Genomic DNA, 12,470 nt, shown 5'->3' on the forward strand with positions numbered 1-12,470 from the left:
GTGGCTTTTCTGAGCCTCAGATTCCTCAACCGCAAAATAGAGACTCAATACCTGTTCTCCTTCCTAGCTAGACTGTGAGTTTCATGTGGGTCAGGGACTATGTCCAACTTTGTATCTACTCCAGCACTTAGAACAGTGTATTAACACATAGCAAGCACATAGTAAATACAATAAAGCTACAGCAACAACAACAAAAAGATCTTACAGTCGAGAGGTGGATGGAGCACAGGATTGGGAGTCAGAAGGACCTGGGTTCTAATCCCGGCTCTGCCACTTGTCGGCTGTCTGATCGTGGGCAAGTCACTTCACTTCTCTGTGCCTCAGTTACCTCATCTATAAGATGGCTGTTAAGACTGTGAGCCCTAAGTGGGACAGGGACCATGTCCAACTCAAGTACCCTGTATCTACTTCAGCGTTTAGTACAGTGCCTGACATAGGAAACACTTAATACCATCATCATCATCATCATCATCATGAGGCAACTGAGGCACTGAGAAGTTAAGTGACCTGCCCAAGGTCACGCAGCCGACAAATGGCAGAGCTAGGATTAGAACCCAGGCCTTTATGGCTCCCAGGTCTGTGCTCTATCCACTAGTCCATGCTGCTTACTATGCCTGGTACACAGTAAGTGCTCAATAATACCTCAATTATTATTATTATTAAGTGGTAGAGCCAGGATGAGAACCCAGCCCCTCTGACTCCCAAGTCTGTGCTCTTTCCACTAGGCAGAGAGGCTATCTGAGGAAGAGGAGATGTGGAGAGGCAAGGTTGGGATAATCACAGAGGCCGTGGGACTAGTGTGAAGCAGGGGCAGATTGCTCTTTGGGAGCTGGGAAGGGAAAGATCTGTGGATGACCCAGCCTCAGGGGGCTGGGAGGGAGGGATACAGCCAAAATGGTGGGCCTAGAAGATGATTTGCCCCTCTCAGGGTCACACCTAGAGAGTTCCCAGTACTCTACTAGTGTCGACTACAGGAGGGAGAGCCAGGCAGAGGCATATCTATTCCATTCCTAGCTTGGGCAGTGGCTAGAGAGTGGAAGGCAATCTGCTATAAGTCAAAACTCACCCATGCTGGGCAGCAGCAGCATGAGAGAAAATCAAGGGCGAAGCCTCAACTTTACTACATGAAAGGAGGCAATGGTAAACCACTTCTGTATTTTTACCAAGAAAACTCTATGGATACAGGACCAGAACGATTGCAGGTGGAGGTGGGGCATTCTGGGAGAGATAATAATAATAATAATGGTATTCGTTAAGCACTTACTATGTGCAAAGCATTGTTCTAAGCACTGGAGGGATACAAGGTAATCAGGTTGTGAGCCACCTGGGGCTCACAATCTTAATCCCCATTTTACAGATGAGGTACCTGAGGCACAGAGAAGTTAAATGACTTGCCCAAAGTCACACAGCTGACAAGTGGCAGAGCCGGGATAAGAACCCATGACCTCTGACTCCCAAGCCCGTGCTCTTTCCACTGAGCCACGCTGCTTCTCTAAGAGATGTGTCCATGGCGTCGCTATAGGTCGAAGAAAACTCAACGGCATAAGACAAGAAGATGATTTGAGTGGCTGTTGGCAGAATGCTCTGGTGTGGGGTAGAGACTGGGAGATCAGTAAGAAGAAGGACCCAGAAATCCATGTGGGTTGTGAGCTGCTGGTCCCAAGGGAATCCATGGAATCACATACATATATTAATTCATCAGAGTGCCTTGCATGTCTACATATGCCAGAACTACACCAGTGCCAGCACTATACCATTCCGTCTGTACAAACAACTATGCGTAGTGGAAATCAAGCAATCAATCAACCAATCATATTTATTGAGAGTGTACTGTGTTCAAGGCACTGTATTAAGCACTTGGGAGAGTACAGCACAACAATATAACAAATACAATCCTTGTCCACAGTGACCTTACAGTCTGGAGGAGGAGACAGATATTAATACAAACAAATAAATTATAGATATGTACATAAGTGCTGTGGAGTTTGGGGAGGGGTGGCTGGTGAACAAAGGGAGCAAGTCAGGGTGATGCAAAAGAGAGTGGGAAAAGAGGAAATGAGGGCTTAATTACAGAAGACCTCTTGAAGGACATGTGCCTTTAATAAGGCTTTGAAAAGGGGAAGAGTAATTGTCTGTCAGATATGAAAAAGGAGGGCATGCCAGGCCAGAGGCAGGTTGTGGGCAACAGGTCGGTGGTGAGGTAGACGAAGTTGAGGTACAGTGAGTAGGTTGGCATTCAGCGCTTAGAACAGTGCTTTGCACATAGTATGCGCTTAATAAATGCCATTATTATTACAGGAGTGAAGTGTGCAGGCTGGGTAGGAAAGCAGGGAGGTAAGAAGAGGGAGCAAGGTGATTGAGTGCTTTAAAGCCAATGGTGAGGAGTTCCTGTTTGATGTGGAAGTGCAAAGCACCTCCATATGAACGCACCATGTGGATGGGCAACCACTGGAGATCTTTGAGGAGTGGGAAACATGGACTGAATATTTTTGTAGAAAAATGATCCAGGCAGCAGAGTGAAGTATGGACTGGAGTGGGGAGATTCAGGAGGCTGGGAGGTCAGAAAGGAGGCTGATACAGTAATCCAAGTGGGATAAGATAAGTGCTTTCATTAACTTGGTGGCAGTTTGGTTGGAGAGGAAAGAGTGGATTTTAGCATTGTTGTGAAGGTTGAACCGACAGGATTTAGTGATAGAGTGAATATGTGGGTTGAATGAGAAAGAGGAATCAAGGTATTCTCCCAAGAGCTCTGCACACTGTAAGCGCTCAATAAATACGATTGAATGCATGAATGACAAGCAAAATAGAGGTGAAGTGTGGACTGAAGAGGGGAAAGGCTGGAGGCCATGGAGGTGTACTTCCCAAGTGCTTAGTACAGTGCTCTGCACACAGTAAGGGCTCAATAAATACGATTGAATGAATGAATGCATCAAAGGAGACTGAAGCAGTAGCTGGGGAGTGAAATATTGACTGCTTGGATCATTGTGGTAGCAGTGTTAAAGGAGAAGAAGGGGAGAATTTTGGAGACCGTTTGGAGGCAGAACCAACAGGATTTGGTGGCAGAATGAATATGAGGGTTGAAAGAAAGAGATGGAGGAGTTGGAGATAATATCAAAGTTTGCCAGCTTCAGAGATGGGAGGAGAGCGCTTAGTACAGTGCTCTGCACACAGTATGCGCTCAATAAATACGATTAAATGAATGAATGAATATTCCCTGTCAACAAGTAAACTGTACTGTGCACTTAGGAATGTCCAACAGAAGCAAAAGACATGGGCCTTTCTCTTGAGGAGTTTACAATCTAATGAGGAGCGGAGGCAGACACAAATAATGTACAGAAAGTGAGGGCATGAGAGACAACGTGGATAGAACTGGAGGTAGAAATAGTATGGAAAAGTTGGACTATCTGAGGATGGACTAAATGTTTTAGTGCTCAGGCTGATGCCACTTAGCGTAGTGGGAGTTTTTGGAAAAGGCTTTATGGAGGAAGAGAAATGTTTGAAGGCTTTGAAGGTGGAGAGCGATAGTTATTAAAAAGAGATCAGATACAAACAAGAGACCCAAAGGAATAAATAAATCAATGAAGGAGTAAATCCGTGAGTGCTGAGGTGACTGATGCAGCAGCCAATTAAAAATGTGGGTGAGTTGATCAGGGAAGTCCTGCTGGAGGAGGTGGCTGGTTAGGAGGGCTTTGCAGGAGGAAAGGGGGCTTTTGGGCCTAGCTGAGAGACGGGGAGGGAGAGGAAGGGAATGAGCTATGGGTCGGAGGTGAGAGAGAAGCTGAGAGGGAGGAATGGTTAGGAGGTTCAACCTGGGATCCTCATAAGCTCCATGAGGGCAGGGATTGTGTCCATCAAGTCTTCCAGGTGTCCTGTACAGTGTTCTGCAAACAATAGGCACTCATTGATGGATCAATTAATTGGGTAGCCTCAATGGCTTCATCATGGACTTCCCCCGATCTCCATTTCTTTTTTCCTTCTCCATGCCTTCTGTGGTCCTCAGACCACCACAGCCAGGACCTGTATTTCACAGAGGTGGGCTGGTAGGTGACCACCTGCGAGTCCCTGGAAGGTTACTCTCCCACCTCCCTGTACCCTGGGTCATGAGCTTCCTGGGGGGGGGTGGGTGGAACCCAGGCCTCCCCAGCTCCGTTCCCCACATGGTTCACCAAGTTATCATTTGTGAGCTGGCTGGAGGGATGTAGTTGGGCAGCCATTTCCAGTTTGCCTATGATTGGGAGGACTCCTTTAGTCTGAATGAGCTGTGGGGCTGAGTGCAACGTTACATCCAAGAGGAATGCCTCTCCATGCTCAGAAGCATCCTGAATATCTGGCCCCCATGAGGGCACAGTGCATCAGCCCCCTGAACAGGACCAGTGCCAGGCGAGGGATGTGGAGTAGGGGAAGGGAGGAGAAACACTGTTGTCCTCATCCCAGCTCTGCATCTGGTAACAATGGCAGTAACTGTTTAGCACTTGCTAAGTGGGAAGCAGCAAGGCATAGCGGATAGAGCAAGGGTCTGGGAGTTAAAAGGTCATGGGTTCTAATCCCAGATCCACCACTTATCTGCTGTGTGGCCTTGGGCAAGTCATTTCTCACTTCTCTGTGCCGCAGGTACCTCATCTGTAAAATGGGGATTAAGACTGTGAGCCCCATGTGGAACAGGGACTGTGTTCAACTCGATTTCCGTGTATTCACCCCAGCGCTTAGTACGATGTCTGGCACACAATAAACGCTTAACAAGTACCAAAATTATTATTTGCCAAGCACTGTGCCAAGTGCTTGGTTAGATCCCAGATAATCAGGTCAGACACAGACCTACACGGGGCTCACAAGCTAAGTGGGAGGGAGAACAAGTATTGTGTCCCATCTTAGAGATGAGAAAAATGAGCTCCAGAGAAGGTAAGTGATGGTGGAGCTGGGTTTAGAACCCAGGTCCTCTAACTTCCAGACCTGTGCTCTTTCCATCAGGCCGTGTTTCTCCTCATACTCCGTGCTGTGCTGGGTGACTTTAGCCACATCCCTGAACATCTCTGGTCCTTGTTCTTTCTCTGTACAAAGGGGCAAGGCCTCTCACCTCCTGGGGGTGTCGCAGGGCAGAGAAGGCAGGGAAGGACATCCCCAGGGGAGGGGGACCAAATGTGTGGGCCAGCAAGCCCTTCCTAAATGAATACACGCCACGAGAAGCAGCGTGGCTTAGTGGGAAGAGCACGGGCTTTGGAGTCAGCGGTCAGGGGTTCAAATCCCAGCTCCGCCAATTGTCAGCTGTGTGACTTTGGGCAAGTCACTTAACTTCTCTGTGCCTCAGTTCCCTCATCTGTAAAAGGGGGATTAAGACTGTGACCCCCACGTGGGGCAACCGGATTACCTTGTATCTACCCCAGCGCTTGGCACATAGTAAGCGTTTAACTAATGCCATTATCATTATTCTTATTACAACTATGGTCAGGGAATGCGTCCGTTATATTGATCTTCCTCTTCCTCAGCCTGGGAGCCCTGATGTGGGACGCAGGCTGCCTCTGCTCTGTTGGTACAGTCCCCACACTCGCGCTTGGCCAAGAGAGACCGTTGAACTAACACCTCCGCCATGACGGAAGGACCCCTCCTTCCCCTCCCCACAGCACCTGTATATATGTATATATGTTTGTACGTATTTATTACTCTATTTTATTTGCACATATTCACTCCATTTATTTTATTTTGTTCATATGTTTTGTTTTGTTGTCTGTCTCCCCCTTCTAGACTGTGAGCCCGCTGTTGGGTCGGGACCGTCTCTATATGTTGCCGACTTGGATTTCCCAAGCGCTTAGTACAGTGCTCTGCACACGGTAAGCGCTCAATAAATACGACTGAATGACCAAGGGGACCGACAGAACCCACGGCCCCGACCGACTGGGTCCTGAAGCGAGGGGAGGAAGGGCGCCACCGCGGCTCGAGGCGCAAAGGCTTCTGGGAGTCGTAGTCCGACGCTAGCTTTGACGGCGTTCGTCCCCGCCCAGCGAACTACCACTCCCGTCGTGCCCCGCGGCGGGGCGCGGAAGGCGGTTATTCAGAATGGCGAAGGGGGACCTTGTGGGCCCGATGCGGTCTGGCGGCCACACGGCACTTCAGTGTCTAGCCGTAAGTCATTTATTTATAATGTTGTCCGTCTCCCACTCAAGTCTGCAAACTCGCTGTGGGCAGGCAATGTGTTTGTTATATTGTCGTGTTGTACCCCCCCCCCCCCAAGCAGTTAGTACAGTGGTCTGCGCACAGTAAGCTCTCAATATGCTTAGTACGTTCAATTCATTCTTTCAAACGCATTTAGTGAGCGTTTGCTGTATGCGGAGCACTGTACTAAGCGCTTCGGCCTCATGCAGAGGCAGTCCTTATCCGACAGCGGGCTCACAGTTTAGAAATTAGAGAAGCAGCGTTGCTTGGTGGAAAGAGCACGGGCTTGGGAGTCGGAGGATGTGGGTTCTAATCTCAGTTCCATCAGTTGTCTGCTGTGTGACCTTGGGCAAATCACTTCACGTCTCTGGGCCTCAGTTACCTCATCTGTAAAATGGAGATTGAGACCGAGCTTCATGTGGGACAGGGACTGTGTCCAAACCGATTTGCTTATATCCACCGCAGAGCCCAGTGCCTGGCACAAAGTAAGCACTAAACAAGTACCACAATTATTATTATTATTGCCACTTGTTATTGCTTCTTTGTCACTGACTCCTAAATCTACCCAGCTAGCAAGGTGGACCAAGTAGGTTGCTTCCATCTCCTATGAATCTTACATTTCAATACCCCAGACTGAACAAGAAGAATCTGGACATCTGCTGGGCCATCCTGCGCCCTAGCAACTATTTCCTGAAGTTTGGAGGAACCCAGGACCTTCTGATTCCCAGGCCCTTATCTATACACTACCCGATGGTGCTTCTCTATTGCTACAATGGCTCAATGGAAAGAACATGGCCTTGGGAGTCAGAGGTCAACCTGGTTCTAATCCTGCGTTCTAATCCTGGCTCTGCCACTTGTCAGCTGTGCGACTTAGGACAAGTCACTTAACTTCTCTGTGCCTCAGTTACAACAGGAGATGGGAGTTGAGATGGTAGTACCATGTTCTTGATAATCTTGTCCTGCCTTCTGATGTTAGTTATGCTTAAGGGGATAGTGGGGAAACTGATCAAGAAACTGCTCAAGATCTGCTGTCCAGGTCTCAGAGCCATGCATTAGGTTGAACTCCAGATTAGCTTTCTAAACTAAGCTCGGAAGAGGCAGTTACTCTCCCCGTCTTTGAAGCCTTATTGAAGGTTTATCTCCTCCAAGAGGCCTTCCCTGACTAAGCCTCCTATCCTCTTCTCCTACTTCCTTCTGTGTCTCCCTGACTTGCTCCCTTCATTCACCCCCTTCCCAGTCCCACAGTACTTATGTACCTATCTGTAATTTATTTATTTACTTGTTTATGTCTGTTAATGTATGTCTCCCTGTCTAGACTGTGAGCTCGTGGTGGGCAGTTAATGTGTCTGTTTGTTGTTATATTGTACTCTCCCAAGCACTTAGGACAGAGCTTTGCACACAGTAAACACTCAATAAATATAATGGAATGAATGAATATTGCTATACTGTACTCTCCCAAGCGCTTGGTACAGTTTTCAGAGTTGGTGAGGGTGGAGATAGTGCAGCCATAGGAAATGATGAGGTCGAGGGTGTGACCAAGTTGGTGAGTGGGCGAGGCTCAGTGGGAAGATCACGGGCTTTGGAGACAGTGGTCAGGGGTTCAAATCCCAGCTCCGCCAGTTGTCAGCTGTGTGACTTTGGGCAAGTCACTTAACTTCTCTGGGCCTCAGCTACCTCATCTGTAAAATGGGGATTGACTGTGAGCCCCCCGTGGGACAACCTGATCACCTTTAAACCTCCCCAGCGCTTAGAACAGTGCTTTGCGCATAGTGAGCGCTTAATAAATGCCATCATTATTATTATTATTCTCTGCACACACAGTAAGTGCTAAATAAATATGATTGATTGATTGATATATAGAAAAGGGGATCATGACAAGCTCAGCTATTCCTGCTGCTGCTGCAGCTGCTGCTTTAACTGAGGCTGGACACAAACCAGCAGTCAGATCACTTCCTTCCCCCACCATGCCCAGTTTCTCTTCTGCTGCCTGGGCGCCTTCTGCCCAGTGCCAAGGGTCAGGGGTGGGAGCCTGGGGGCGGTGGTGGACAGAGCCAAACATGGGGTCAGGGCCGGTGCTGGGAGAGGAGGGGAGTGCTCTGAGCAGAGGAGCCCTTCATGCCGGACTCAGCGCCAGAGGAAGTGGGTATCTTGCTATGCAATCCTTATCTCGTGTGAAGGAGCCCCGTGGCTCCTCGCTGAACCTTTCAGCAACTCTAAGGACTCTCATCGGCCTGAAACCAGACTTTCCCATCACTGTAGATGGCACCACCATCCTTCCTGTCTCACAAGCCCGTAAGCTTGGTGTTTTCCATGACTCCTCTCTCTCATTCAACCCACGTATTCCATCCATCACTAAATCCTATAGGTTCATCGTTCACAAAATCATCAAAATCCACCCTTTCCTCTCCATCCAAACTGCTACCACGTTAATACACTCATTCATCCAGATGCCTGGATTACTGCATCAGCCTCCTTGCTGACCTCCCAGCCTCTTGCCTCTCCCCATTACAGTCCATACTTCAATCTGCTGCCCAGATCATTTTTCTACATAAACGTTTAGGACGTATTTCCCCACTCCTCAAGAACCTCCAGTGGTTGCCTATCCACCTCTGCATCAAACAGAAACTCTTCACCATTGGCTTTAAAGCACTCAATAAACTTGCCCCCTCTTACCTCACCTCATAACTCTCCTACTACAACCCAGCCTGCACACTTTGCTCCTCTATTGCTAACCTTCTCACCGTACTGTGATCTCAGTGCCTACCTTTTGCCCACGTCCTGCCTCTGGCCTGGAATGCCCTACCCCCTCAACTTTAATAGACAATTAATCAATCAATCAATCGTATTTATTGAGCATATACTGTGTGCAGAGCACTGTACTAAGCGCTTGGGAAGTACAAGTTGGCAACTTACAGAGACAGTCCCTACTCAACAGTGGGCTCACAGTCTAAAAGGGGGAGACGGAGAACAAAACCAAACATACTAACAAAATGAAATAAATAGAATAGATATGTAAATAAATAAATAGAGTAATAAATATGTACAAACATATATACATATATACAGGTGCTGTGGGGAAGGGAAGGAGGTAAGATGGGGGGGATGGAGAGGGGGACGAGGGGGGAGAGGAAGGAAGGGGCTCAGTCTGGGAAGGCCTCCTGAAGGAGGTGAGCTCTCAGTAGGGCCTTGAAGGGAGGAAGAGAGCTAGCTTGGCGGATGGGCAGAGGGAGGGCATTCCAGGCCCGGGGGATGACGTGGGCGGGGGGGGTCGATGGTGGGACAGGCGAGAACGAGGTACGGTGAGAAGATTAGCGGCAGAGGAGCGGAGGGTGCGGGGTGGGCTGTAGAAGGAGAGAAGGGAGGTGAGGTAGGAGGGGGCGAGGTGATGGAGAGCCTTGAAGCCCAGGGTGAGGAGTTTCTGCTTGATGCACAGATTGGTAGCCAGTGGAGATTTTTGAGGAGGGGAGTAACATGCCCAGAGCGTTTCTGGACAAAGACAATCCGGGCAGCAGCATGAAGTATACGTTGAAGTGGGGAGAGACACGAGGACGGGAGATCAGAGACAAGGCTGATACAGTAGTCCAGACGGGATAGGATGAGAGCTTGAACCTCTCCCCACCTTCAAAGGCTTGTTGAAGACACATCTCTTCCAATAGGCCTTCCCTGACCCCTCTTTTCCTTTTCTTCAGCTCCTTTCTGTGTTGCCCTGGTTTGCTCCCTTTATTCAACATCCTCTCCCAGCCCCACAACACTTTGGTACATATCTGTAATTTATTGACTTATTGATTTATGCCTGTCCCGTGCCCCCCAGACTGTAGGCTTGTTGAGAGCAAGGGAATGTACCTGTTTATTGTTATAGTTTACTCTCTCAAGTGCTTAGTACAGTGTTCTGCACATAGTAAGTGCGCAATAAATACAATTGACTGATTGACTGACTGAAAGCTCGGACCATGGCTTGGAGTTGCGGCAAGGTGCCTGAGTCTCAGAGTTAGTCCTGAGGAGTGGGATGGAGCCATGGAGGAGATGGGGGTGCCTGGCTTCTTTCTTCTGGTTCATTCTGGGCTCCCCCTCCCTGCCACAGGCCCTGGCAGGTGATTCTGGGGGAACTGGGGGTGGGGACACAGGAGACCGGAGCGGGGAGAAATGTGTATGTGGTGTTTCCGGCAACAGGGCAGGGAATGGTAGGTTCCCCCAGTCGAAGCTGCAGATCCATTGATTCCCCGTGCACTGGTCACCTGGCTGACCTGGGGTGAGGTACAGTTTGGGATTTTGGCTTACTTGAGAGTCTCAGAGTTTGGAGTTCAGATTTTGTAGCTTCAAGCACTCCTGGAGAGATCTGCGGGTCTGCAGAGAAGGGGGTCACTGGCTGGTCTATGTCCACAGAGGACAGAAGTGGAGGACACAGGATTGACCTGCAGCCGGGGAGAGTTGATTTTGGATCATCTGGGCTTTCAGTGTGGAGCTGGGGTGGTGAGGGGGAGGGACAGATGGATGGGATGATCCCTGATCTCCGTGGCCCAGCTTGCCCTGTGTCCAGGAAGCCAGTTGTGGGTGGAATCAGGGTCAGGGTCGGGCAGAGAGGTCAAACACACCCTAGTGTCCCCTTGGAGGAGCCCCACACCGGTGGTGGGGAGGGACAGATGGATGGGATGATCCCTGTTCTTCCTACCCAGTGAGGTGAGGCCTTCCATCCCCTTCTGCCCTAAACCAGTTGGCCTAGAATGGGGACCAGGACCACCCGCAGGTCTCTAGCTGGAAGCCTAGGGCTATGTCTGCCACCCCCACCCCCTCAGCAGACTCCTAATCTTCCATGCAGAAGGTAACAGCAGAGCCCAAGTGCCAAAGCCCACAGGCTGTCCAACTGTCTCAGACCACGGTCATAATAATTGTAGTATTTGAGAAGTGCCCAGCGCTGGGGTAGATACAGGATAATTGGATCCGACACTGTCCCTGTCACACATGGGGCTTACAGTCAAATGGGGAAAGGAAAACAGACATTTAATGGCCATTTTACGAATGAGGAAACTGAGGCACAGAGAAGTTAAGCCATTTTCCAAAGGTTATACAGCAGGCAATTGATAGATCTGGATTAGAACCCAGGTCCTCTGATTTCCAGGCTCATTCTTTCCCCTCTGACCATCCCCACATTCCAAGGCCCCTCCCCTCCTTATCCCTGCTCTCCATCCTCAAGAGGGCTTAAGTGGACAAATTCCTAGGAGTTTCCCAGACAGAAGGGCTGGGTAGGAGGGGACTAGGAGTCCCAGCCTGATTATTATTATAAGTAGTAATCTGTGCTTATGATATGCCAAATACTGTACTAAGCGCTGGAGTAGCTACAGAATAATCAAGTTAGACACCATTCATTTTCTGAATGGGGCTCATAATCTAAGTGGAAGGGAATAGGATCGATTCCCCATTGTCCAGTTGAGAAAACTGAGACACAGTGAAGTGACTTGCCCAGTGTCACCCAGCAGGAAAATGCCAGTCAGGACTAGAACCCAGATCCTCTGATTCCCAGACCTGTGCTCTTTCTACTAGGCCTTTAAGCTACTTCATGGTTGTTGTAGGATAGGGGGAGGGGATGCTCAGGGGCTGAACAAGAGAGAAAACAGCCAGAGGTACTGGATTCCAATCCTGCTCCCTGTTCCTATCCCTCTCCTCCAGAATGGCTGGGGGATTTCCCAGCCCCTGTGTCACTCTGGCAGGGCAAGGTGGGTGCGGAGCCATTCTATTTTAGTGTCACAGTTAGGGAATTCCAAAAGGGTGGGGAAATGGTGACTCCCTCTGCAAGTGGACTGGAGAAATCCAAGCCTGGGAAATGTGGAAGTGTGGGCAGCAAGGATCCACCCCTCTCTGTGGTTTTCTTTCTGGAACTAGCTATGCCCCACCTCACACACCATCAGAGAAGAGGAACTGAAGACATCAAATGGGTGGGGTGGGAGTGGCAGAGGGCTATCACTACCATCTGGAAGGCATAGTGGACGCAGCAAGATGTAATTGGTAAGCTCAAATTTTGGGGTTTTGATATGGCCAGAAAATCTGCAATTGGAATTTGATCATGGTTCACTTTGAGATTTTAAATGGGATGAGTAGTCTAGTCCTTGGAATTTTTTTCATTCCAAAAAATTGACCCCATCACCCTATCAGGTGATTATTGATTTTGATTCAGCATTATAAAAGGCAATAGTGATTTCATTGATAGATCTTTACAGAGAAAGAATTTAGTTAATTTTATCATTCCCCCAATTTTTTATAGCTGACAGGTCAGAAAAACTAGATCACTTTATGATTGATGCCCAAAGAAGATATTTTAGTTGAATGTC

General features: G+C 48.9%; 1 protein-coding gene and 1 non-coding gene across 2 annotated transcripts in view; both read left to right on the top strand.

The window, feature by feature from the left end:
• The first annotated feature begins 918 nt into the window (after positions 1–918).
• On the top strand, positions 919–1,056 carry LOC119927729. The gene has a single exon (XR_005450705.1). It is a non-coding gene; the product is annotated as a small nucleolar RNA SNORA7 (small nucleolar RNA).
• Positions 1,057–6,051: 4,995 nt separating this feature from the next.
• Positions 6,052–12,470, top strand: part of LOC119927267 (major histocompatibility complex class I-related gene protein-like) — a 43,740-nt gene continuing 37,321 nt past the window's right edge. Inside the window, exon 1 of the mRNA XM_038745829.1 lies at positions 6,052–6,117. The gene's annotated coding sequence lies outside the window, so the exon portion shown is untranslated. The remainder of the gene's footprint in view (positions 6,118–12,470) is intronic.

The sequence above is a fragment of the Tachyglossus aculeatus genome, chromosome 4, assembly GCF_015852505.1.
Source record: "Tachyglossus aculeatus isolate mTacAcu1 chromosome 4, mTacAcu1.pri, whole genome shotgun sequence".
NCBI classification, from domain to species: Eukaryota; Metazoa; Chordata; class Mammalia; order Monotremata; family Tachyglossidae; genus Tachyglossus; species Tachyglossus aculeatus.